This window comes from Pogoniulus pusillus, chromosome 34 (genome assembly GCF_015220805.1).
Source record: "Pogoniulus pusillus isolate bPogPus1 chromosome 34, bPogPus1.pri, whole genome shotgun sequence".
In the NCBI taxonomy this organism is placed as follows: Eukaryota; Metazoa; Chordata; class Aves; order Piciformes; family Lybiidae; genus Pogoniulus; species Pogoniulus pusillus.
The window spans coordinates 6,150,196-6,176,894 of NC_087297.1; the positions used below are offsets into that span (position 1 = coordinate 6,150,196).

At 44.6% G+C, this 26,699-nt stretch overlaps 1 long non-coding RNA gene across 1 annotated transcript in view; it reads left to right on the top strand.

The window, feature by feature from the left end:
• Positions 1 to 3,032: 3,032 nt before the first annotated feature.
• The window catches only part of LOC135189883 (uncharacterized), a 47,388-nt gene continuing 23,721 nt past the window's right edge, over positions 3,033 to 26,699 (top strand). Inside the window, exon 1 of the long non-coding RNA XR_010308348.1 lies at positions 3,033 to 3,088. This is a non-coding gene — a long non-coding RNA (uncharacterized LOC135189883). The remainder of the gene's footprint in view (positions 3,089 to 26,699) is intronic.

The window sequence follows — 26,699 nt, forward strand, 5'->3', positions numbered from 1 at the left end:
CAGGGAGGTGATTGAGGCCCCATCCCTGGAGATGTTTAAGGCCAGGCTGGATGAGGCTCTGGCCAGCCTCATCTAGGCTAGGGTGTCCCTGACCATGGGCTTGGAACTAGATGATCCTTGTGGTCCCTTCCAACCCTGACTGGTTCTATGATTCTGTGATATCGATATCTATATATAGATACAGATCTAGATCTATAATGTATCTATAGATATATTTAAGTGTCAAAAGATGCAATGAAAGGAAAATTTGCATATATATATATGTGTGTGTGTTAGCATATATATAAAAAGGGAGTAGTTAAAACCTGAGATTGAATAGAAACTACACTAATTAAGCATTCACATCAGATACACCACATCCACTTGCCTTTCAACTGCTCTCTCTTCATCAGCCTCCTTCTTGTCAGCTCTCCATCACTGAAGAGCTTTCCATTGGCACAATGATTTCAAACAAATTTCCCCATGGTGACAAAATATATAAATTCTATTTTTGCAGAAAAAAAAATCACTCTTCAGAAGCATAACTATTTGCATAGATTTGTTTGGAAATGTTTAATATTCAAGCAGGATATTTATGCTGTCAGTAGAATAATAAAGCAGATTAAATATGTTTGGAAAGTCTTTTCCCCCAAAAGAGAAGTCAATATTACTGGTTTTTTTTTTCTGCTGTCTATTAACTTTTAAGTAGTTTATGTTGCAATTATGGTGTTAAGGGCTGTGCCTGCACAGAAATGTGTGTGCTGCAGGATTTCATGATTAATGGAGTAATGAGAAAAAGTATATAAGCTTCTCTGTAATCCTTCAGCACAGAATGCAGACTTCTCATTTACTTTTTATGTCATTAATAGGCAATTCAGCATCAACTTTCTCCAGTTACCTTTTGTTTATGTCTATAAGTGACTTACCTTTAATATTCTGAAATTATTAGTGTCTTGAAATTAACTCCTGTGATTGCTAAGTTATTACTTTTGCATCCCCTTAGGAGACCTTTCTATTTATAGTGAATAGAAGAAGAATAATAGTTTTAAAAGCCAGCATGGCTTCTGATAGTCAATGTTTTCTGAAAACAAAATGATGAATTATTGTTACTGAACACTCAGTCACAAATTCAAAACATTCAGAACAACCCATAGCTAAAAGTTGCTGGCTGTGCAATAAATTTCGAGGGGCATACACCTTCTGAAGTCACACTTGAGCTTTTAAAGGTGATGTACAGCTTTATTTTTCACAAGGAACTGATTTTAAGTCCCATTTCAGAGATAAAAGAGTGTTTGAACCATTCATGTGGAACTATGAACTATGAACATGGTGATCTGCTGGAGAGCAGCCCTGTGGAGAGAGACCTGGGAGTGCTGGTGGAGAACATCCATGAGACACAAATGTGCCCTTGTGGCCAAGAAGACAAATGGGATCTTGGGGTGTATTAAGAAACTAGAGTGGAAGGGGGAGGGGGTTAAACATGACAGCACTAGAGATAAATCAAAGGAAATTGAGGATGGTAGGCTAGAGCTAGAGGTAAAAGCAGCAGCCCAGCTGAAGTGCATGTACACTAATGCACGCAGTATGGGTAACAAACAAGAGGAGCTGGAAGCTTTGGTGCTGAAGGAAAACTATGATATTGTCACCATCACTGAAACGTGGTGGGATGGCTCACATGATTGGAGTGGTGTAATCAATGGCTACAGACTCTTCAGGAGAGACAGGCAAGGGAGAAGAGGTGGGGGAGTGGCTCTGTATATTAGGAATGCTCTGGATGTCATGGGGGTAGAAATCGAGGATGATCAAGTTGAGTCATTATGAGTGAGAACTAAGGCGAAGGCCAGCAAGCCCGATATCCTGGTTGGAGTCTGTTACAGACCACCCAACCAGGAAGAAGAGGTTCATTTATTACTCTTTAAACAACTGGAGGCTGCCTCAAGATCACCTGCCCTTGTTCTGGTGGGCGACTTTAACCTACCAGACATCTGCTGGGACTTAAACACTGCAGAGAAGAAACAGTCTAGAAGGTTTCTGGAATGTGTGGAAGACAACTTCTTATACCAGCTGTTACGTGAGCCTACCAGGGGCAGCCCTGCTTGACCTGCTGCTCACAAATAGAGAGGGCCTGGTAGGGGATGTGGTGGTTGGAGCCAGCAGTGTGCCCAGGTGGGCAAGAGAGCCAATGGCATCCTGGCCTGCATCAGGAACAGTGTGGCCAGTAGGACAAGGGAGGTTATTCTGCCCCTGTGCTCAGCACTGCTCAGGCCACACCTTGAGTACTGTGTCCCACAATTCAAGAGAGATGTTGAGGTGCTGGAACATGTCCAGAGAAGGGTGGCAAAGCTGGTGAGGGGCCTGGAACACAAACCCTATGAGGAGAGGCTGAGGGAGCTGGGGTTGTGTAGTCTAGATAAGAGGAGGCTCAGGGGTGACCTCATTGCTGTCTACAACTACCTGAAGAGACATTGTAGCCAGGTGGGGGGTGGCCTCTTCTCCCAGGCAACCAGCAATAGAAGAAGGGGACACAGTGTGAAGTTGTGTCAGGGGAGGTCTAAGCTGGATGTTAGGAGGAAGTTGTTGACAGAGAAAGTGACTGGCATTGGAATGGGCTGCCCAGGGAGGTGGTGGAGGCACTGTCCCTGGAGGTCTTCAAGAAAAGCCTGGATGAGGCACTTAGTGCTGTGGTCTAGTTGACTGGATAGGGCTGGGTGCTAGGTTGGACTGGATGATCCTGGAGGTCTCTTCCAACCTGGTTGATTTGTTGATTCTATGAATCTATGAAATATATTTTCACAGAATCACAGAATGTTAGGGGCTGGAAGAGACCTTAAAAGATCACCTAGTCCAACCCCCCACCCCCGACAGAGCAGGCTCACCTATAGCAGATCACACTGGAAGGCCATATCTGCCCCTTTTCCACCCCACCTGCTCCATTTTCTTCCCTTATCCCCCCAACCCAGAACACCTGTGCTATTTTGGAGTCTCCTCCCACCCCAGGTGTGACCACTTGGACCTCCCTGCCCACTGCCCTTTTTAAGCCACTCCAGGAGAGGCAGCAGCCCTGAGCTGTGCCCAAGTGGGCAGAGGGATCCTCCTCCCATCCGCGCTGGTGAGTGTCTGTGGGGCACGCCGGGTGAATGGTGAAGGGGACAAAGGCCGGGGGGCCTGGTGGCCCCCCGGTTAGATAGGGAGAGTTAGTGGCTGTTCCAACATCACCCATAGGTGCTGGCTGCCTATCCTTTGCTGCTGCACTGCTCTGCCCTTGTGCGTGTCCATGGCTGCTGCTGCTTTATTCAAGGTAAATGAGCCCTGGCACAGACAGGAGGCTGCTGGCATGGCAGGGCTTTCCTCTGCATCTTTTCATCTGTCCCGAGGAGACCTGGCAGCATTACTTTGTATGTATACGTTGTACTTTTTAGTTTGTACATGTCCATTGTGTTTTGGCTTCCTTGTGAAAAGGTCTTCATTTTGTTTCCAAACCTTCTAAGCTAGTCTGGTGATTATATTTTGGTGGTAATTTCAACCCACCACAGTAGTGTTTATGTGTTATGGAATGAAAGTGATTGAATTCTGACAGGTGTTGCTATCATTCTAAGGACCTGGGAGTGCTGGCTGACAGCCTGTTGAACATGAGCCAGCAGTGTGTGCAGGTGGCCAAGAAGGCCAAAAGCATCCTGGTCTGTATTGAGAACAGTCCATCTAGCACAAGTATGGAAGTGGCCAGACCTTGAGTACTGTGTCCAGTTCTGGGCTCCTCAAATCAAGAGAGGTGTTGAGATACTGGAACGTGTCCAGAGAAGGGTGACAAAGCTTGTGAGAGGCCTTGAACATGATTCCTATGAGGAGAGGCTGCAGGAGCTGGGAATTGTTGAGCCTGGAGAAGAGGAGGCTCAGAGGTGACTTCATTGCTGTCTACATCTACCTGAAGGGAGGCTGTAGCCAGGTGGGGTTGGTCTCTTCTCCCAGGCAACCACCAACAGAACAAGGGGACACAGTCTCAAGTTGTGCTGGAGGAGATATAGGCTGGATGTTGGGAAGAAGTTCTTCCCAGAGAGTGTGATTTGCCATTGGAATGGGAGTTGGTGGATTTGCCATCTCTGGAGGTGTTCAAGAAAAGCCTGGTTGAGGCACTTAGTGCCATGGTCTGGTTGATTGGCTAGGGCTGGGTGCTAGGTTGGACTGGATGATCTTAGGGGTCTCTTTCAACCTTGTTGATTCTATGATTCTCTAAGAAGAGTGTGTCCAGCAGTTCAAAGGAAGTTCTCCTTCCCCTCTACTCTGCCCTGATGAGACCTCATCTTCAGTACTGCCTTCAGTTTTGAGCTCCCTAGTTTAAGAGGGACAGGGATCTGCTGGAGAGGGTCCAGCAGAGGACTATGAGGATGATTAGGGGACTGCAGCACTGCCTGATGAGGAGAGGCTGAGGGACCTGGGGCTGCTTAGTCAGGAGAAGAGAAGGCTGAGAGGGGATCTAATATATGTTTGTAAGTATCTGAGGACTGGGGATCAGGAGCTGGGGGACAAGCTCTGCTCACTTGCTTCCTGGGATAAGACAAGGAGCAATGGATGGAAGCTGCAGCACAGGAGGTTGCACCTCAACACAAGAGGGAACTTCTTTACTGTGAGGGTCACAGAGCCCTGGCACAGGCTGCCCAGAGAGGTTGTGGAGTCTCCTACTCTGAAGCCTTTCAAGGCCTATCTGGATGTGTTCCTGTATGACCTGAGCTAGATTGTATGGTCCTGCTGTGGCAGGGGGGTTGGACTGGATGAGCTTTTTGTGTCCCTTCCAACCCCTGACATCCTGTGAGACTGTCTAACATTCCTAAAGACAAAGAACTTCAAAAGCACTAATTTGGCAGAATGAATGAATTAGACAGAAGAAGTCTGAGTTTGTTCTTTTCTGAAGGAGCCCAAGCCCACCATGCCAAGCTGCACATGGGAGCAGGCACATTCACTGCTCTGAGGGAGACCTGAGCAGAGCTGACTGCACATAGTGCCCGCAGCAGGAAACGGAGGCGTGTGCTGAACTAAAATAGTAGCAGGGGATCCTCAACCAGTGCCTTGCCCAGCCTTATAGGATTAAGGCCATATTTTTTTAATTTCCTCTGCAGCTGTCCTAAATCTGAGGTTAATTGGGGTGGAGTCACCTTCTCTATTGAGGTTGAGCCCTGCTGGTTTAGGAATCGGTATGGTAAGGAATTGAGAAGCAGCTTAGTGGTTAAAGCACTCACAGTGCTCTAGTCCTAATAGCCAGCACCTTCTGCACTTCTAATTTGTGGGTTATTTGGCACTTACATATTTCAAATAGCAGTTATGGGCTTGATGCAGGTTGCAGAGCTTGGCCTCTGTGAGGCAATGGTTCCTTATGACCTTAAAGTCTGTGGTAGGTCGATGCCTTTGCATGAGAGTCATGTACCCAAACTCCTAAAACTTCTCTAGAGCCAAGATGAAATTGCAGTGCAGTAGCTTACGTTTTACTCTAACAACCCGAGCTGCTGGTGCTGTACTTGATTTAAGTCAGTCTGCCCCCAAAGGTTGATGGCTGCTTTCTTCCTGTTAGGGGTTTTCAATTGCAGTGTAAATAAACTGGTATTGTGAAGGTGATTTAGAGTTATACTTTTGTATACACTCAGCAAAAAGCCCATTTCTAATATATTTTTTTCTTTTAAGAAAATGTGCCCAACAACTGAGTTTCCACCAAGGACCCATTTTTACAGTACTTTTTTTTAGCTAGTATTTATGTCCTTGAACTCTTCATAGAATTAAACAAAAATCTTTGTAAGAGGAAAGAAGGTGGGGTTTTTTAGATATAAAGTGTAAAAAGTGTTTATAGAGGTGTTCAATTTTAAGAGGTGCACCAAAGAATAGTGGCCAGCAGGTCAAGAGGGGTGATTCTGACACCCTATTGTGATCTGGTGATATCTCACCTGGGGCAATGTATTCAGCCCTGGGACCCCCAACGCAATAGTGACATAAACCTATTGGAGCAGGTCTGGAGGAGGATCACTAAGGTGGTCAGAGGGCTGGAGCACCACTCTTATAAAGATAGGCTGAAAAATCTGAGGCTGTTTAGCCTGGAGAAAGCTCTGGGGAGAGCTTTGAGCTGTGTTTCAATGTCTGAAGGGAGCTTACTGGAAGGCTGTGGGGGGACAATACTCCCTCTAATATAGAAGGGCTTGTAGTGATAGGATGGGGGGCAATGATTTGAAATTGGAGTAGGGTAGATTTAGGTTGGCAATTAGAAGGAAGTTCTGCACAATGAGGATGGTGAAATACTGAATTGGGCTGCCCAGAGAGGTGGATGAGGCCCTGTCCCTGGAGGCATTCGAAATCAGACTCACTGCAACCCTGGGCAGCCTCATCTAGTTGAAGGTATTTCTATTTACTGCAGTGGGGCTGGACAAGATGACCTTTGATGGTCCCTTCCAACCCAGTGCAATCTGTGAATCTGTTTATAGAGGTGTCCAAGTTCAAAAGGTGTTTCCAAGTTTTGGAGAACTGAGATTTCTTCAGCATTCTGTGGGGTGGTTGTTGAAAGGCAGGAGTGAAGACTTTAGGTAGAAAACCTAAAGTGAAAAGTTATGCTTTGTGTTGGCTATTATGAAGCTACAGTCTGCAGTTAGATGCTTGGACATGCTGTATGAAGCTACAGTCTGCAGTTAGATGCTTGGACATGCTGTATGAAGCTACAGTCTGCAGTTAGATGCCTGGACATGCTGTATGAAGCTACAGTCTGCAGTTAGATGCCTGGACATGCTGTATGAAGCTACAGTCTGCAGTTAGATGCTTGGACATGCTGTATGAAGCTACAGTCTGCAGTTAGATGCTTGGACATGCTGTATGAAGCTACAGTCTGCAGTTAGATGCTTGGACATGCTGTATGAAGCTACAGTCTGCAGTTAGATGCTTGGACATGCTATATGAAGCTACAGTCTGCAGTTAGATGCTTGGACATGCTATATGAAGCTACAGTCCACATGCTACCTTCTGGCTTTGAAAGTTTGTTCCAGTGCCAAGTGAATAGTTACAAGAATCCCAGCAAGTTGGAGCTGTTCCTTGCAAGGAACCAGCCTTATGGTATGGAAATAAGTTTGTTATTGATGTTTGACATAGGCTGCAAGCCTGCACACATGCAGCTCATGCATAGTCCACACTATAGTGTATACTTTGGGTATATTATATGCTATGAATATTAATGTAATTTAAATTGAAGCACACTCATGTCCTCTAGCTTTGGAAGCATATCTTCACAAGCTGAAGTGGAAGTCACTGAGATTACTAGTAGTTATGTACATCATTAAACATTTTCAAAATTAGAACAATTTTTTGGGTAGGGAATTCAAAAAGATGATTTAAATATGCTTAACAAACATTCCTCTGTTGCATAACCTACAAAGCTGCATAAGGTATTGGCAGAGCATGTGCCTAGTGACAGAGAGGATCCGTGCTGAAACGTCTGCCTGTCTCATCAGCACCTGGTGATGAGTAGTGATGAGAAAATGGGGTTTTGGAACACACAACCAAAGTACCTGAAAGTCACAGGGGGACTGAGGAATTTTGAAAACATTTGTACTTCAAGTTTGGATGACTAAAACCAAGTTAAGGCACGAGAAATATTCGGATGTGCTTTGAAATTAGGCATATGCAACTCCAGGCTGTCTCCTTCTTTCATAGTACCACAGTATCATAAAATCAGCTAGGTTGGAAGAGACTTCCAAGATCATCCAGTCCAACCTAGCATCCAGCCCTGTCCAACCAACTAGATCATGGCACTAAGTGCTCCATCCAAGTTTTGCTTGAACACATCCAGGGACAGTGACTCCACCACCTCCCTGGGCAGCCCATTCCAATGCCAATCACTCTCTCTGCCAACAACTTCCTCCTAACACCCAGCCTAGACCTCCCACAGCACAGCTTGAGACTGTGTCCTCTTGTTCTGTCCCTGGTTGCCTGGAAGAAGAGCCCAACCCCACCTGGCTACAGCCTCCCTTCAGGTAGTTGTAGGCAGCAGTGAGGTCTGCTCCAAGCCTCCTCTTCTGCAGGCTGCACACTCCTAGCTCCCTCAGCCTCTCTTCACAGGGCTGTGCTTCAGGCCCCTCACCAGCTTCACCACCCTTCTCTGGACATGTTTGTATTTCTCTTTCACTGTTTGAGAAATCTGAATGCATGAAGAGGTTTCTGGGTATCTGCCATGCTACAGGCACTTGTAAACTAGAGATTCCAGGCAAGAATTTACAGGTGATAATAGATTTTCAATTCAAAACCAGGCAACTGGTACACTTGCAATGTAATACTGTAATAGATCAGTAACCTACCTGCTTTACTGCCTAGGCCAGAGCTTGCTTTCTGGAAAACTGTCAGAGCATCTGAGTATTGCAAATCAAACTGGCAGTTTTAATGTAACCAGGTCACTGCCCAGCATAAAACTTAGAACTTCCTTTTATCTAAGGATAAATGGGAAAATTTGTAATGAGAAAGTTATCTCTTTCTGCCCTACAAACCCATGTCTGCATTGTGTTTAGTTGAAGCACTGGAGTTTAGAAACTGAAGTCAGATTATACTTTTGCTTTTTATAACATTCTTCTACTTATACAGTTGGTTGAAAATAAGGTGTTAATTAGGGAAGTATACATACCCTTTTTAAAGTGTTTAGGCTAACAGTTTGGGGGGCATGGTGATTCCAGACACGAGAGAGAGCCACACACATTTACCCTGTCCCCTGAGAAAATGCCATTCACACTCTCTTTGAAACACTGCTCATGAAGTTTATTGATGTTCTCTGTGAAGTCAGGAAGAGTTTGGCCATCTTCATCAGGAGGAGTAATCAAGTGCTCCTTCTGCATAATGGCAGATGTGACTTTTTTCCTTTCTATGCAAAACTAGGATGCCATTTCTGCAGTCATTCTGTCCCCAGCTACCTTCCTTAGTGCAGGACCAGAGCTGTGTACCAGCCCAGAGTAATGGTGCCACATCAATCAGTGAGATGTCTTACAGCTCCAATAAGCTGTTGGGGAAAGCTCTTGTCATATCTCCCAACACAATCCTGTACCATTCCCCCAAAGGAATTTTGTCCCAATGGTCCAATTTAGTTATAACCAAGCTCATTAATTAAATCAGACCACATCAATACTTTGCTTTTGTAAAAGTTGAAGGCAGCAGCCACACCTGTCCCTGGGCAGCAGTGCATGTCCTGAAGCCTCCATTCCAAGGAACAGGCAGTCAGGTGAAATCTTCACATGACTCACGTGCTCTTGCAATTGGATTATTCATTGTAGGTGTAGTCACTCTACAGAAGCTTGCCTTGCCTCTCACTTCTGCAAGATCAGATTTTGAAATGGTAATAGCAGTACACACATATTTGATCAGATATTTCAGATTTGTGAAGAAATTTCATCTGTTGTAGTATTTCCTAATTGTGTTTAATGCTTCAGAGCTTTTGATCTTTGTATTTCATATCAAAGTTCAGGAAAATCATTAGTAAGCTGCTGTATGGCTTCAAATATGAAGTCTGCAAACTCTCCTGTAGCTCTACTAAGAGGAACAGACAAAGCAAGAACAATGACACTTGCTTACTTCAGCTACCTCTCACAGACCCAATTTTAGTCACAGAGCAGTAGGATCTACCTTGACCTACTCACTGTCAATAAATACTGCTATGTGCTACCAATAATAATGCCAGCTTCATCCAGAGGCATATGGACAGGCTTGAGAGATGGGTCCAAGCCAGCCTCATGGAGTTCAACAAGGCCAAGTGCAAGGTCTTGTGCCTAGGTGAGGGCAATGCCAGGCACAAATACAGGCTGGATGAGGAATGGCTCAAACCTTGTGCTGCCTGCCCCCAACTCCCATGGAAATCCACCCTGAGATCCTTATTTTGACAGGCATCGAACTCCCCTCTAATGAGCCAGGGAAGAGGTGACAAAAAGTAATGCCATCTCCTGGCTTTCCCCTGCAGCAATTGTCCCTGTTCCCCAAGTCACTGTAATGCAAATTGTGCATCTCTCTCCCTGCTTATTCAGTGTGCTTTAAAAAAAAGGCTCAGCGTGGAAAAGCCAGAGAGGAGCAGCAGGAATATATGGGAAAGTCTTGGGAAGGGATGCTCACTGTGCTCAGGCTTTTGGTTTACTCAAGGGAGTCCAGTGCTGTGGGCTTGTCCAGCCCTGTGAGGATGGACCCCAGTGTGATGGTTTGGGTGTTATCTGCCCCCCCACTCTTGTAAAGTCACCCAGACTAGACTCAGCTGAGCTGGAAATTAAGGAGTGAAGCTTTATGTTTACAGCTTAGCAGAATATACAAGCAGGTGTTTACAATCTATACAGCTATAGAATTATACAACTTTAAAAGGTAATATGGGAACACAGCAGCCCTCCCAGAAACCAGTCTCCAGGAGGAGCTCCCAACCACCCTTCTACCTCCTTTCCACTCCTCTACCTTATCCCAGACTTTGCCTTATGTTCAAGGTGAGTTTGGAGAATCATCCAGGAGGGTTAGAAAGCAGAAGGGTTAGTTACAGGCAGCAGGTTGGGGAGAGAAGTGCATGCGGCCAGAGCCAGAGAGCAACTCTGTTATTTAAGTTTATGTTCTTGTTTTTATACATCTCAGCAAGCCTATGAGTGAAGTAGACACCACCATTGTTTTCTTTTCACAGCCATCATCTAATTCTTCTCACCAAAATATTCCAGCTAGCTTCAAACTAGCACACCCAGCTGTGAAGACTGGGTACATAGCCATTGTCAAACAGTCCCACAGCCAGCCATGGGTAATTGAGAGTCTTTGCAGGACCACATGAAGCTTATTATTTATACCTAAGTCTGAAATAAGAGTCCAGGATGAGTTTAAAAAGTGACTAGGAGAAACTGACTGTGCAGACAAATGTGTTTCTGGGCATGGGGGCTGAGCTCAGCGTAGAAGGTGACGCTTCCATTGGTGGTTTTCATTTTTACTAATTGCTTAAATGGGGAAAAGGTTTGAGCCCTTTTAACTCTGTTTTAAAAACAGCTTGTGGAGTTAAACTAACTGTAGTTAATGCTTGATTACTTGCTTTTATGGCTACTTTGTCAATGGCAGAGTGATCTGTTAGTCCACTGGCTCTTCCTTTTCTGCTACAGACTTGCAGAAATGGCTTCAGTTCTCAAGGGAGAGATGCAGGCTGGGTCAGAGCACAGCACCGATGTTTAAGGCCACTTAGCAGAACTGGGGTGCATGCAGCAGCTGTGCTCACTCCTCCTTAGCCCTGTCTTTGAGGCATCTGTTCACAGGGTGATGATCTGGGGCTGCCTTGGCTTGTTTTCTTTTGCTTAGGGGAAGAGACCATACCTGTCATTTGGCAATGTGGGTAAAGTTTGTCTTCATTTCCAGAGCCATTAATCGAATCCTGCATTTTTCCATACGCTGCTTTTTCACTTTTCATCCCTTTAGTTTTGGTTCTTTTGTTTTGTTTTTTTTTTCCCTAGTCGTGGTTTGAAATGCTAATACAATTCCTTTGAAATCAGGTTAAATAATAATAATAGTTAATAATAATTTGAATTAATAATAATTAATAACTCCACTCCACCTCCCCCAAACACAGCATATTGTGAGAAGTGCAGATGCTCACTAGGTTGTTTCCTTCCTTTGACTGGCTCAGGTGTGGAGTAAAGACATTGAATGAATGTCTTTGTGTATCCTCTGAATTATGGAGAGTGGGTGGTGAGCTGTTGGTCTCCTCAAATTATTCCTTTGTTGGTTTATTTTTCACAAGAATACCAAACTAGAGCAATCAACAAATCTCTTTAATTATACAGCTGAAATCACAGCTCTCTGATTGTCATCTGAGTGGCACCAGAGAAGTGCAATGTATAAAGTGTCTTTGTAGTTTTTACTCTTCTTCTTCTGGTTTCGTGGAATTTTGTTGTGTATCCTTTTTGTCTGTGATCTTTTGAAGACAGCTGTGTTAAAATGAGTAATTGCACAGGTTCCTACTTGCTTTCATGACACTGTCTGCACTTCAGTCATGGCAACTTTTTGTAAGGGTTAAGCTTTTTATGGATGTCCAGTTACAATTTACAGTTATTTCATAGTTCCTTCAAAGTTTCCAAAGAAAGCAATCAAATGCTGAAAGTCAAAGACTGTGTGTCTATCTCATAATCTGTTCCAATATACAGCACTGCATTCCCTTCATACCACTTGCCAGTATAACCCATTCACATCAGATGTATGTGCTTCTGCACGTATTTATTCTGCTTCTCATATATGAGAATATTCAAGCTGCAGCACAGGAGGTTCCACCTCAACACAAGGGGGAACTTCTTGACTGTAAGGGTCACAGAGCACTGGAACAGGCTCCTCAGAGAGGTTGTGAAGTCTCCTTCTCTGGAGACTTTCAAGGCCTGTCTGGATGTGTTCCTGTGTGACCTGAGCTAGATTGTATGGTCCTGCTGTGGCAGGAGGGTTGGACTGGATGAGCTCTTTGTGTCCCTTCCAACCCCTGACATCCTGTGAGCCTGTGATTTACATAGTCTTAAGTGCTGGGTTTAATTTTGGGGCTGTCACTATGAGAAAGACATTGAGGTGCTGGAACATGTCCAGGGAAGGGCAATGAAGCTGGTGAAGGGTCTGAAGAACAAGTCTTAGAGGGAATAGCTGAGAGGCCTGGGGTTGTTCAGTCTCAAGAAGAGGAGGCTGAGGGGAAACCTCATTACTATCTACAGCTCCCTGAAAAGAGGTTGGAGTGAAGTGGGGGTTGGTCTCTTGTCACTGATATCAGGTGATAGGATGAGAAGAAATGTCCTGAAGTTGTGCCAGGAGAGGTTTATGTTGGAGATCAGGAAAACTTTATTTCCTGCCAGAGTGGTCAGAGATTAGGACAGGCTGGTGATGGAGTCACCATCCTTGCAAGTGTTCAAGAAATGTGTGGGTGCTCCAGGGCCTGGTTTAGTGGCCATGGTGCCATTATGTTGATGGTTGCACTTGATAATATCAGAGGTCTTTTCCAACCATAACAAATTTATAATTCTATTTTCTAGCAAAATAAATTTCAGGAGGTTGATTACTATAGCTCAATATTTCTTTTAACTGGAGGATTTCCTTTCTAAACATCTCTGTACAGCTTTAAAAATCACCTAAATGACTCAATTCATCATATAAAAATTAGTTTGCTAATAAAAGCCCTAAAAAAGTGGAATGGTCCTGTCCAAGCAGCAAGTTGGACTTCCTCTTTCTGCTGTTACACAACCCTTTTGGCACTAGCTCATTTGACATGTTTATTGCTCCTACTGCAAGTATCTTGCAGGTTGTCTTCAAAAAGAAAAGTAGAACTCAAGATCAATTACAAATGCTCAGAAGGTAGGAAAACTATAACCAGAAAAATTACAGGTGTAGATGTTTTGGTCATGGATTTATTTAATGGAGCCAGGGTTGTAAAACAGAGCTCTAAAACACAACTCTAAAGCAAAACCCTAAGTGTCATGACACAAACCCCAGGAATTGTGGTCGGCAGGCTGTTGTGAGGTGAAGTGATTTATAGATGCAGCAGAAGCTAGCAGAGGTTTATGTGTTTCGTAACGATGTGAGGTGCTACAGCAGGCAGTGCATGGCTCTGCGTGTCACAGCTGGGTGGCCTTGGGAGCACGTGCAGCTTTGTAGAGTCTCATGTCCGAGCTGCTCAGCTATCTTCTGTGACAAACCCCAGCCCACAGCTGAAGCATCACGTGGCCCTGTGGAGAGCCATGTTCTCTACACAGGAACACAAAAACATGCAGGTTGGCAAAGCCCCTCAGGAGCAACAAGTCCAACCTAGAACCCTACTCTACAAGGTTCACCTTAAACCATATCCCTAAGCACCACATCCAAACCACCCTTGAACACATCCAGGGTGGGTGACTCCACCACCTCCTTGGGCAGCTCATTCCAGTCCCTGATGATTCTCTCCATGAAAAACTTTTTCCAAGTGTCCAATCTAAACTTCACCAGCCTCAGCTTGAGGCCATTCCCTCTTGTTCTGTCTCCGGTTACCTGTAAGAAGAGACCAGCAGCAGCTTCTCCACAATGTCCATTCAGGTAGTTGTAGACAGCAATGAGATCTCTCAGCCTCCTCTTTTCAAACTAACAGTCCCAGCTCCCTCAGTCACTGCAGTGTACCATCCTGGCCACCAGACACAGCTTACTCTTACTACTTCTAATTCAGGAGAGAAGTTGAGGTACTAGAACGTGTCCAGAGAAGGGCAACGAAGCTGGTGAGGGGCCTGGAGCACAGCCCTGTGAAGAGAGGCTGAGGGAGCTGGGGGTGTGCAGCCTGCAGAAGAGGAGGCTCAGGGCAGACTTCATTGCTCTCTACAACCACCTGAAAGGATGTTGTAGCCAGGTAGGGATTGGGCTCTTCTCCCAGGGACAGAACAAGGAGACATAGTCTCAAGTTGTGCCTGGGGAGGTCTAGGCTGGATGTTAGGAGGAAGTTCTTGCTAGAGAGAGTGATTGGTATTGGAATGGGCTGCCCAAAGAGGTGGCTGAGTCGCTGTCCCTGGAGGTGTTCAAGAAAAGCCTGGTTGAAGCACTTAGTGCCAAGGTCTGGTTGATTCTAAGCAGGGACTGTGAATGAATCCACAGAATAAAGGAGCTAAGACAAGGGTGATGGAGTCTGCAAGCCCCAGTGCATGTTTCTTGAGGGAAGAGCTAGTTCAGGACTACTCTGCAATTTTAAATCTTTTGCTTCTGGAAAAATGTGGTTTTTCATCAATTTAGCCATCAGGCTGCAAATAGAAATGGTTGGATTAGGGCAAATTAGAACTCTAACCATGCAATCCTTGCTAGTATGTAGCAAGGCAAAAGCTATAATCTCAGGTGCTAATTTGCAGCCTAGTTGTGAACAAAAGGACAGAAATTTAGGTCACAGGAAATCATCACCTTTAGATATGAACTGCTTACACGTGCATCAGTCCTCATCTCCTGTGTTTTCTGAAGGTCAGTGGCCTCTCCAAACCTCTTCAATATTCAGAACTCTCTGAACAAGATTTTGAAGTTTTGAGTGACAGCATTTCCTCCTGGAACAAATTTGCTCTACCTCTGAATTGAGAGAGCTTTAAAATCTCTTCTTAAATCCCACCTCATCCAGCTAACCTTCCTGACCTCCTCCGTCTCTTTGGATCTATTCCTGTGCCTAATCCTTAAATTGTCAGTGTTGCACTTGTTCAGAATAGGCTCCAAATTCCTCAGGGCAGGAACCTTGTCTAGATTTGTATTTGCAAAGCACAATCCACGTGCTCTGCACCCAGGGTGCTGTGTGGACAGTAAATGATCCTGTGTCTTCTCGGTGGATAATGGATGCGTCTCAAATTCTTTCTCAGTGCTCTCATTTGAAAGCAAGCAGCTTTTAAAGTTTACAATGACAGTTATGATTGGAACATAAGCATTACTGGTACTATGAATATTTATGATACTTCTTTTAGCAATAAGAAGTGGAATTAAAACTTAAGTGCAAGCAGAATTAATTATAATTACCATTTATCTTTCCAAAGCTATGACCATCTTTGCCTAACTGTGTTACTGTGACTGTGAATTAAAGACCTATTGTCATAAAAATGTTCTGTTTTCAAAGGTCATTTGAACCTCACCACAGAATCATTTTGATTGGAAAAGACCTCTAAGATACATCTTTTAACAATAAGATCAACAGAACAAGGGGACACAGTCTCAAGCTGTGGCAGGGGAGGTCTAGGCTGGATGTTAGGAGGAAGTTGTTGGCAGAGAGAGTGATTGGCATTGGAATGGGCTGCCCAGGGAGGTGGTGGAGTAACCATCCCGGGAGGTGTTCAAGCAAAGCCTGGATGAGGCACTTAGTGCCATCCATGGTCTGGTTGACTGGAAAGGGCTGGGTGCTAGGTTGGACTGGATGATCTTGGAGGTGTGTTCCAATCTGGTTGATACTATGATTGTAAGAAGTGGAATTGTAGTAAGTGCAAACAGAGTGAACTACAATTACCATTTATCTGCCACCTTCTCTGCCTGTGTTACTATGACAATGAGTTAAATGCCATATTTTCAGATGCAATTTGAACCTCATCCAACCTGGCCTTGAACACCTCCAGGGAGGGAGCAGCCACAACCTCCCTGGGCAACCTGTGCCAGTGTCTCACCACCCTCACTATAAAGAAAGTGCAAAATGTAATAATTCTATCACTGTAGTGTATATTTTTAATATGAATGGCAATGGGTGATTTTTTTGGAAGCTATTATGGGTGAATACTAAATAATAATTGATGGAGGTCAGATTTGTAGATTCATAGAGTGGTTTAGGTTGGAAGGGACCTTAAAGGTCCAACCGCCTCAGCGTGGGCAGGAACACCTTCCCCTAGCCCAGCATAGCTCAAGGCCTCATCTAACCTGGCCTTGAACACCTCCAGGGAGGCAGCAGCCACAACCTCCCTGGGCAACCTATTCCAGTGTTTCACCACCCTCACTGGAAAGAACTTCTTCCTAACATCCAGTCTAAATCTCCCCTCTGCCAGTTTAAACCCATTACTCCTTGTCCTGTCATTACCAGACCTTGTAAATAGTCCCTCCTGTAGCCTCATTTAGATACTGGAAGGCTACTACCTACATTCTATCACTTCTTACTGGAGACAAGAGACCAACACCCACCTCACTCATCCACCACCACAACAGGAAGATATTGAAATCAAGTGTTTTGCCTTGGTCTACAGAGAAAAAACCACATACACCTACCAATGCTGGTTGTATACCTTTGTATAACTCCACAAAATTTCAATGTGATTACTCTTGCTTTGCTCCCTGCTGTAAGGAACAAGCATGTCACACCATTTCCTGGGGAGAATGCCGTACCAAGGAGTGCTGTAGGCTGTGTGAGCTCGCTAGCAATGTGCCTGGCAAATTTAGACTTCCCTGCATCCATTATTGGCTGCTATCACAGAGAGGGAACAGACCCAACTGTGGTTTCATTTGGTACAATTAATCATAAAATCAACCAGGTTGGAAGAGACCTCCAAGCTCATTCAGTCCAACCTAGCACCCAGCCCTATCCAGTCAACTAGACCATGGCATTAAGTGCCCCAGCCAGCCTTTTCTTGAACACTTCCAGAGATGGGGACTCCACCACCTCCCTGTGTAATCTTACAAAGGCTGTGGAGGATTTAAGCCTCTTACAAGTCACACTTTACCAAACAAGTGAAATTAAGGCAAAACAACAACTGTTGTTTAATTACCATTTCTGTTAGTTTTGCAAGCACCAACATGATTTAGGAGACTTGTTTCCAAAGACAAAAAAGCCCTGAGATACTTTTTCACTCTTATCTGACCTGCAGCAAACCTCATCAGATTTGATTCTAATCTCACTTTGCTAATGAGGAGCAAATTTCATGGAAATGAATGGAATGTCATAAAACTGGATTTTAAATAAGAATTGGGCCAATAACACTTTTAGAGGATTGTAGCACCATTGACTTCAAAGACCTCTCCGTGACCTGCATGGGAAGATAAGGGGAATGTGGTTTATTGACTGGAGATTTTAGTTTGAAATTACTCAGAATTCAGCATTTTATTCTTACTTGTAATTTGGATTTTAATACAACCTAATTGCAGTCCTAGAAAGATGTGCAAAATATGATGGAAAGCACAAAGGTGGATTCAACATGCAAATCCTGAGGGAAAGCCCAATTGCCCCAGCTCTGTTTAAAAGGCAAAGATTTTATATTTCACGGGATTTACAAGGCTGTATAGAGCTTGGCAAAGTTTATGTAGCTCTGGTGAACATCTGCCATGAGCTGTAATCTGGGGACAGTGTGGCTGCCAGAGCTTAGTTTCCAACTTGTCCTAGGGCCTTCTTGTTCTTATAGATGCCCCACCTACAAATGTGCTTAACTAAAAGGCTGGGACTTAGGAGTGATGTTCAGTCAGCATTTTCACACGATTAACTTGCCAATTAAAAGTGGGCTTGGTACTGAGTTTAGAAGTTGACTTAGCTACTCCTCGCTTGGGCAGAGAGTTGCTGTCAGGCAGGGTGAGGCCAAGGCTGATTTTGGAGGAGATGTCACGCCTGCTCGCAGAGCGACGCGGTGACTCGTCAGGGAGCTGGCGTGGCCCCGGCCAAAGCATTCGCTGCCTTCGGCCCTTTGCCCTGGATCACAGCCAGAGGCAAAAGCCCTGCTGTGTGATAGGAGAGTGGCTTCCAACCAGCTTCTCCCACTTCTTTTTCTTTGTTTGCAGTGGTTTCTTTCACATCCTCATTATTACTGCCGCACCAGCAACAGAACAAGGGGACACAGTCTCAAGTTGTGCCAGGGCAGGTCCAGGCTGGATGTTAGGAGGAAGTTGTTGGCAGAGAGAGTGATTGGCATTATAGGCTGCCCAGGGAGGTGGTGGAGTTGTCGTCACTGGAAGTGTACAAGCAAAGCCTGGATGAGGCACTTAGTGCCATGGTCTGGTTGGCTGGAAAGGGCTGGGTGTTAGGTTGGACTGGATGATCTTGGAGGTCTCTTCCAACCTGGTTGATTTTATTCTACACACAGTGCTTTCAGAAGAAAAAAAAATCCATCATCACTTTGAATTCTTTGAAATAATTACTCTGGGCATAGCCTAATTGCATGTTGTTTCCACTGTAAGAGGAAAACTATATGTGTCTGGAATTTGATGACTGTCAAGTGCAAGAAAGAAGATTTACTGTTTTCAGGATTTTACTTAGATCTATTTTAGATGAAGAGAGAAGATCATAGAATCAACCAGGTTGGAAGAGACCTCTGAGATCATTCAGTCCAACCTAACACCCAGCCCTAACCAATCAACCAGACCATGGCACTAAGTGCCTCATCCAGGCTTTTCTTCAACACTTCCAAGGACACCTCCCTGGGCAGCCCATTCCAATGCCAATCACTCTCTCTGCCAACAACTTCCTCCTAATCAACTTTCACAGATTGGGTTGCCAGAGACCCTCAAAGGTCACCTTGTCCAACTTTCCTCTAGCTGACGTACAGACAGAAGAAAACAACAGCTTTAGAAATGTACCTCTGGCACTTGTTTTGCTTCTTTCTTCTCTATGTTGGAGATTAAGACCATGGAAACACCTGAAAACTACTAAACTGTTCAGATGCGTTGTTGCACCTGGCAAATGCACTCTTCATGCTGGAAACAAATTGGTTATTGAGTGTGGCTAATTGCACACCTGTCTGTGGCATTGTTCAGTTTGTGTGAATAGTTGTGATAACTGTCAATACAAATTAGATGTTTGTCATTTACACACATTGTGTCTGGTCCTTGGCTTCTGCCTTTGCACATCAACACATGACAACGTTGCAACATAAGAGGTTACTTTCTTCTCGACCTCCTCATGTAACAAACAACAGAAAATAGGTTTGGGTAATCAGAAGGCAGCCCTTGATTGTTTTAAACAATTGTAATAATTACTTTTGGTTGGTACTTAATATTCTGCCTTAGCCTGAATAGTAATGAAGAAAATTATGTTTCCCTATCACTGCCCAAATCAAATAGCAATACGAGTTCTCCCAGTGGCACTCGTGTAGATAGCACTTGTCAACACCTCCCACACTATGTGATCACTTCAAGTGCCTTATCTTCTCTACAAGATGAAACTTGATTTAATTACATTTTCTCTTTTCGAAGCAGCAAATAGTAAAAGCCAGAAACTCTGAGACCTACATCTTTCATGTGTTCCCCTATCACAGGCATTTATGCCTTCTTCCTTATGTTAGACATAATGTGCATTTTTCACACACTGATGGAACTCCTCACAGATTTGTCTCTGACCTATGTTTTCCTCTCATTGTTCTTCTCTACTTTTGCTTTCTTTGGCAACATGCTCCAGAGTTTTTTCACTGGAGGTATTACAAGGGTTTTTTTTGTGGTGTTGCTCCATGTTCTGCATTATTGTACTTCTGTAATATGAAAGAAAAGAAACAAACAAAAACATTTATGATAATCAAATGCCAGTAGACATATTCTAGGTCAGGTCACACCTTGAGTACTGTGTCCAATTCTGGGCTCTTCAATTCAAGAGAGATGCTGAGGTACCGGAACGTGTCCAGAGAAGGGCAATGAAGCTGGTGAAAGGCCTGGAGCACAGCCCTGTGAGGAGAGGCTGAGGGAGCTGGGGGTGTGCAGCCTGCAGAAGAGAAGGCTCAGGGCTGACCTCATTGCTGTCTACAACTACCTGAAGGGAGGTTGTAGCCAGGTGAGGTTGGTCTCTTCTGCCAGGCAAGCAGCAACAGAACAAGGAGACACAGTCTCAGGTTGTGCTGGGGGAGGTCTAGGCTGGATGTTAGGAGGAAGTTGTTGGCAGAGAGAGTGATTGGCATTGGAATGGGCTGCCCAGGGAGGTGGTGGAGTCGCTGTCCCTGGAAGTGTTCAAGCAAAGCTTGCATGAGGCACTTAGTGCTGTGGTCTGGTTGATTGGACAGGGCTGGTCCCCTTGTTCTGGTGCTGGTTGCCTGTGAGACGAGACCAACCCTACCTGGCTACAGCTTCCCTTCAGGTAGTTGTAGACTCCATTGACTCAGTTCATCTGTGAACTGCAGAGGACAAATACATCCCAGCAAGTGCAAGGTCTCCAGTTAGCATCTGTTGGCAGGTGTCTCTGAAGTCATTGATGCTGTGCCTGAGTGTCATTCAGCATTAGGACTTTACCTGCCCTCTTCACCACAGAAGCATTGCTAAATTCATCACAGAGAGTTGTGTTAACCACCCCTTCATGCAGCACCTTTCTCTTGCCATCCATATTTGTGATGCTCTATTCATATGAGCAGACTTACACCATGGAACACATTCACTGACCCGTGTCAGTCATCTGTGTTCCGTTGGTGTATCCAATGATGTACTCGAGGCTTTAGGAAGACCTTACTGCAGCCTTCCAGTACTTAAAGAGGCCTATAAGAGGGATGGAGACAGACTTTTTAGCAGTTTAAAACTATAAGACTAGGTATAAGGGAGAGATTTTTTTTACACTGAGCATGGTGGGACACTGTCACAAGTTGCCAAAAGAGGTGTCAGATGGCCCAATACTGGAAACATAACAGGTCAAGTTAGATGGAGCTCTGAGCAGCCTGATCTAGTAGAAGATGTCCATGCTCAGTGCAGTGGGGTTTGACTAAAGGACCTTTAAAGTTCCCTTCCAACTCAAGCCATTCTATAATTCTATGGTAATTAATCTGATGAAACAATTGAATTTTTTTTTGTAGGAGCTAAGAGTGCCAAGAATTTAATGAGCACTTAGGCTCTGCTTGATATTCAAAAGGCTGACACATTCAAGCAAATCTTTGCCCTCTTTGTCTCCAGTCTGACTAAATGGAGATAAAATGATCAGCCCAGAGCTGACTCTCATAACATAAAGCTATAAAAGACCTTTGCAGGGTCACAGAGTCCATTTCTTTGTTGTTGTAAGCAAAACGTCAGAGATGTCCTCTTCCCAAAGTTATCAAGTTCCCATCTCCTAATAATTAGATGTGTTCTTCATTGTCCTTTAATTATAACCTCAGTGACACTGCAGAAAATTGATCCCTTCTTTGTTTACATTGCTTTAATTCATGGCAAAGTGGTACAGCTTTGGGTGGAACATGCAGAGGTTCCTCTCCTGCAGTTAGTGTAAACCTCCCCTGTTACTTTCAGTGACAAGAGGTAAAGTGTGCATTACAAGACCATAGGATTTCTGCTCTAATTGATGGGAATGGGGCATGCTTAGCAATTAGAGTATTTCAGTAACACAGCATGGGTCCATTCTAATACAGCTAATAACAGATTCAAATGAAAAGGTGAAAAAATGCCTTTTTTGATATTAATATTAAATAACTCCTTTACAAATTGTGGAAGCTTTCTGCAAGTCAAAGCCAAAAAAGTGTCAAGGACCCCAGATATGAAATAGTCATCTTTCAAAGGAGGTTGTCTTTCCAGGTGTGAAGAAGGTGCTGGGGGCTCCAGAACTGCACACAGTATTCCAGGTGGGGTCTCAGGAGAGCAGAGCAAAGGGGCAGAAACCCCTCCCTTGCCCTGCTGCCCACACTGCTCTTGCTGCAGCCCAGCACAGGGTTCATGTTGAGCTTTTCATCACCTCAGACCCCCAGGTCCTTTTCCTCAGGGCTGCTCTCAGCCATTCCCCACCCAGCCTGGAGCTGTGCTTGGGATTGCTCTCACCCAGGTGCAGGACCTTACGCTTGGCCTTGTCTAATGTCATGAGATTGGCCTGGGCACACCTCTGCAGCCTGACCAGGTCCCTCTGGATGGATCCCTGCCCTTTAGCAAGTTGGCTGTGCCACACAGCTTGGTGCCATCTGCATACTTGCTGAGAGTGCACTGATTCCTCTGTCCATGTCGCTGACAAAGATGTTACACAGCACTGATCCCACCACTGAGGGAGCTACTTGGCATTGGTCTCCTTGGACATTGTGCCCTTGATCACCACTCTGTGTGCCACCATCCAGCCAATTCCTTATCCATCAGTTGAACACCCAGTTCGTGTTCTTCCAGTTTGGTGATCAGGATGTCATGTGGGATAGAGTTGAATGCCTTACTCAGGTCCAGGTAGATGATGTCAGTTGCCCTTCCCTTGTCCACTGTTGCTGTGACTTCATCATAAGCCACTAAATTTGTCAGGCTTGATATGCCCTTGGTGAAGCCTTTGATGGGTACCAACAACCACCTCTGCTTTCTTTTCCATTTGCCTTAGCAGAGCCTTCAGGAGACTCTGCTCCTTGATCTTGCCAGGCACAGAGGTGAGACTGACTGGTCTGTAGTTCCTGGGGTCATCCTTTTTTCCCTTTTTGAAGATCTCCCTCTACATGCTTCCTCTGTTCACTTAATCGCCCATCTTCTCATTGATTGCTTAATCCCTTGATACCACATGTTATTGGAAAGATCATAGAATCATTAAGGTCCCTTCCATCCCAAACCAGTCTACTGAGGTTGGAAAAGACCTCTAAGACCATCAATCTACGTCCCAAAGTGCCATGTCTTCAGAGGGTTTTTTTAACACCTCTAGAGATGATGACTCTACCACCTCCCTGGACAATCTCTTAGTAAAGAAATAGTTCCTAATATCCAACCTAAACCTTCCCTGGTGCAACTTGAGGCTATTTCCTCTCATCCTATCACTTACTGCTTAAGAGACAAATGCCCACCTCTCTACAACCTCCTTTCAAGTAATTGTTGAGGAGAGGATATAAATCTCCTACTCTTTTCCACAAAACTTTGCCCTGCAGAGGAATCTTTCACCTCCTTTCCTCCTCTCCTAAAATTCACTAAATTCTGAAACAGAGTATCTTTTACAAGGTTAATCAAACTAATGATGTAAAAATCCACACAAGCATTAATATTTTCTTGGTTACAGGCTAATTCTTCAACCTATAATTGTTTTTCTTCCCAGTCCTTACTCCATACTGTGTGCATTTCCTTGTAGTTTTACATAATGAAATGTATAGTTATGGGCAAAAAAAATTACTTCCAGAAAGCCAACCAGTGTGGCCAGCAGGTCGAAGGAGGTGATTCTCCCCCTCTACTGAGCTCTGCTGAGACCCCACTTGGAGTACTGCATCCAGTTCTGAGTCAGTCAGGTTTGGAAGGGACCACAAGGATCACCTAGTTTCAACTCCCCTGCCATGGGCAGGGACACTCTACCCTAGATCAGGCTGCCCACAGCCTCATCCAGCCTGACCTTAAACACCTCCCAGGGATAGGGCCTCAACCACCTCCCTGGGCAACCCATTCCAGCCTCTCACCACTCTCATGCTCAACAACTTCCTCCTCACCTCCAGACTGAATCTCCTCACCGCCAGCTTTGCTTCAGTCCCCCCAATCCTCTCACTGCCTGATAGCCTAGAAAGTCCCTCCCCAGCTTTTTTGTAGGCCTCCTTCAGATCCTGGAAGGCCACAAGAAGGTCACCTGGGAGCCTCCTCTTCTCCAAACTGAGCAGCCTTAACTCTTTCAGTCTGTTCTCGCAGCAGAGCTGCTGCAGCCCTCTGATCATCCTCGTGTCCCTTCTCTGGACATGATCCAGCATCTCCACATCCCTCTTGTAACAGGGGCTCCAGCACAGTAGAGGCTCATCTTGAAACAAGCTCATGATTACTGTCCAAAAAGTACAGCTGGGCTATATAAATATTCACAATGGGTAGCTAAGAAGCAAAGAAAAAGAGAATAGCTCTGCTGAGCCAGATCAAGGTAATGGATTAAACAGGATATCAAGTGACAAAGCAAGCGAGTAGTGTTACATCTCCCAAGCATTGCAGCATTCCAGTTATTTGCAGCCTGGGGACTTGGAGTACTGTGATTTCAGTGACCTTATAGATTCCTTTCCTGTGAGCTTTCAACCTGTGAAAACTTTTAATTTCCACCAAAGTAATCTTCAAAATAAAGTCTTCCAAACAAAGTATTCACAGGTAGTGCTTGGCGTTAACACACGCTGCAGGAAAATGCCACCTCATTTGGCTTGTTTTGAACCAACCACCTATAGATTCCTCTGATGTCACTACCTCTGCTATTGAGAGACAATGAGTGATGTCTCTTCACCCTTCCCATGCCACTCCCCATTTCTTATGATTTTATCATATATCCTCTCAATTGTCTGTTTTCCAAGCTGAGGTTTCCTTGCCTGTGTAGTCGTTCCTCCCGTGGAAGACATTTGTACCCTTGATCACCTTCACTGCTTGTCTCTGGGTCTGCTACAGCTCTTCCATGTCCTCTTCTAAGGGGAACAGGGCTGCACAGAACAATGGTAGCATAGGGAGAGAACAGCTCCCCAGCAGTGTTTACACTTAGCCAAAACATTTCTTTCTCTCCCTTTCCTATTACAAGTCAAGATTTGAAATTCAAGAGTGACTAATGAATTCTGCTTTTGGCATAGCAAATACAACTCTGGTTTTAAGTGATGCAGCTCCAGGCTGGCATATGTTTGCATCTCAGCTTGACTGTGCTGAAACCAGACAACATAGATCCAGTTCTGCCTTTGAATGTTTAGATAATAATGAGTCATGCTAATAGAGGCTGTCTAGAACAGTTCAACTCCAGCTCACTAAAGAATTTATTGTAAAATATATTCAACAGGGGCATAGACACAAGTGAGTCAGGCATGCTAATAGATCAGAGCAGCCCAGTGTGTACTAACAAGCCATGCAAGTAAGATGTGTTTTCCTAAAGGTGTTTGTGCTGCGGTGTTGTGCCCAGTTGGGACTGCTTGCCACATGGTATAAAAAAGCAAGGCAAAAGAGCACTCACTGAAAAATTATACTGGCCCTCTTCCTTCCCCATGGTCTGGTGCAATTAGTCTGAACATTCAGTGGAGTTTCATCTCAGACACCTGATGCTGATGAATGTAGACTGGGGACACACTGGCCAAATCAGCTCTTTCTGTATTTAAATGATAGGAGAGTTTTACTTCAGTCAACTTACTATAACTGTTGTAATTATAATCCACAGACATAGCTTATCTTTTTATGTGCTGTAATTATAATTCTGATTCATTTTTTTGCCAAAAGAATAGAGATTTCTTCTCTAACTTTTGATATTCTTTTTAAATTATGCATTTTATCCTTATCCTAAACATGACACTTAAATCAGTGTAATAAACTCCTGATCATACTATCCCATCATCTGCTCAGCAGCACAGAGGTTTTTATAGACCAGTGTAAAACCATAGAATAGCTTAGGTTGGAAGGGACCTTAGAGATTATCTACTCCAACCTCCTGGCCATGGGCAGGGATGCCTCTCAACTAGACTTGGCTGCTTAAAGCCTCACCCAGCCTGGCCTTAGAATCATGGAATCAGCTAGGTTGGAAGAGACCTCTGAGATCATCCAGTCCAACCTAGCACCCAGCCCTGTCCAATCAACCAGAACATGGCACTAAGTGCTTCATCCAGGCTTTTCTTGAACACCCCCAGAGATGGTGACTCCACCACCTCCCTGGGCAGCCCATTCCAATGCCAATCACTCTCTCTGACAACAACTTCCTCCTAACATCCAGCCTAGACCTGCCCTGGCACAACTTGAGACTGTGTCCCCTTGTTCTGTTGCTGGTTGCCTGGGAGCAAGACCAACCCCATCTGGCTACAGCCTCCCTTCAGGCAGTTAGTTGTAGAGAGCAATGAGCCTCCTCCAGGCTAAACAACCCCAGCCTTGAACACCTCCACAAGGAGACATCCACAGCTTCTCTGGGCAACCTGTTCCAGAGTCCTACCACACTTGTACTGAAGAACTTCTTCCTAAGATCAGTCTAAGCTCACCCTCTCTCACCTTAAAACCAGTTCCCCTTGTCATTTTGCTGGACACCCTTATAAAAGTCCCTCTGCAGCCTTTCTGTAGTATCCTTTCATGTACTGGAAGGCAGCTCTAAGGTTCCCCTGGAATTTCCTCTTCTCTAGGGTGAATAACCCCAGCTCTCTAAAACCATTAACAGTATTTCTGCTCATATTTTACAAATGAATTTTGTTTGAGCCATTATTGTTTTTCTTAGGTTTCTTACTACATTGTTTGGCAAAATTGAAGTTAGAATGAGTATGTTTTACTATTTTCACTTAATTATGCATAAATTGCATTTCTATATACAAGCTTAAAAATTCATTCAGGGAGTCCAAAGTGAGTGCATATTTTAATGAGCATCCCTTTGTTTCTATGAGTTACTTAGCAAACAAAAGCCATGAGGATAATGTGACTGAAAATTTAAGTAACAGTGTAAAGGTGATTGAGGCTCCCAGGTGACCTTATGGTGGCCTTTCAGTATCTGAAGGGGGCCTACA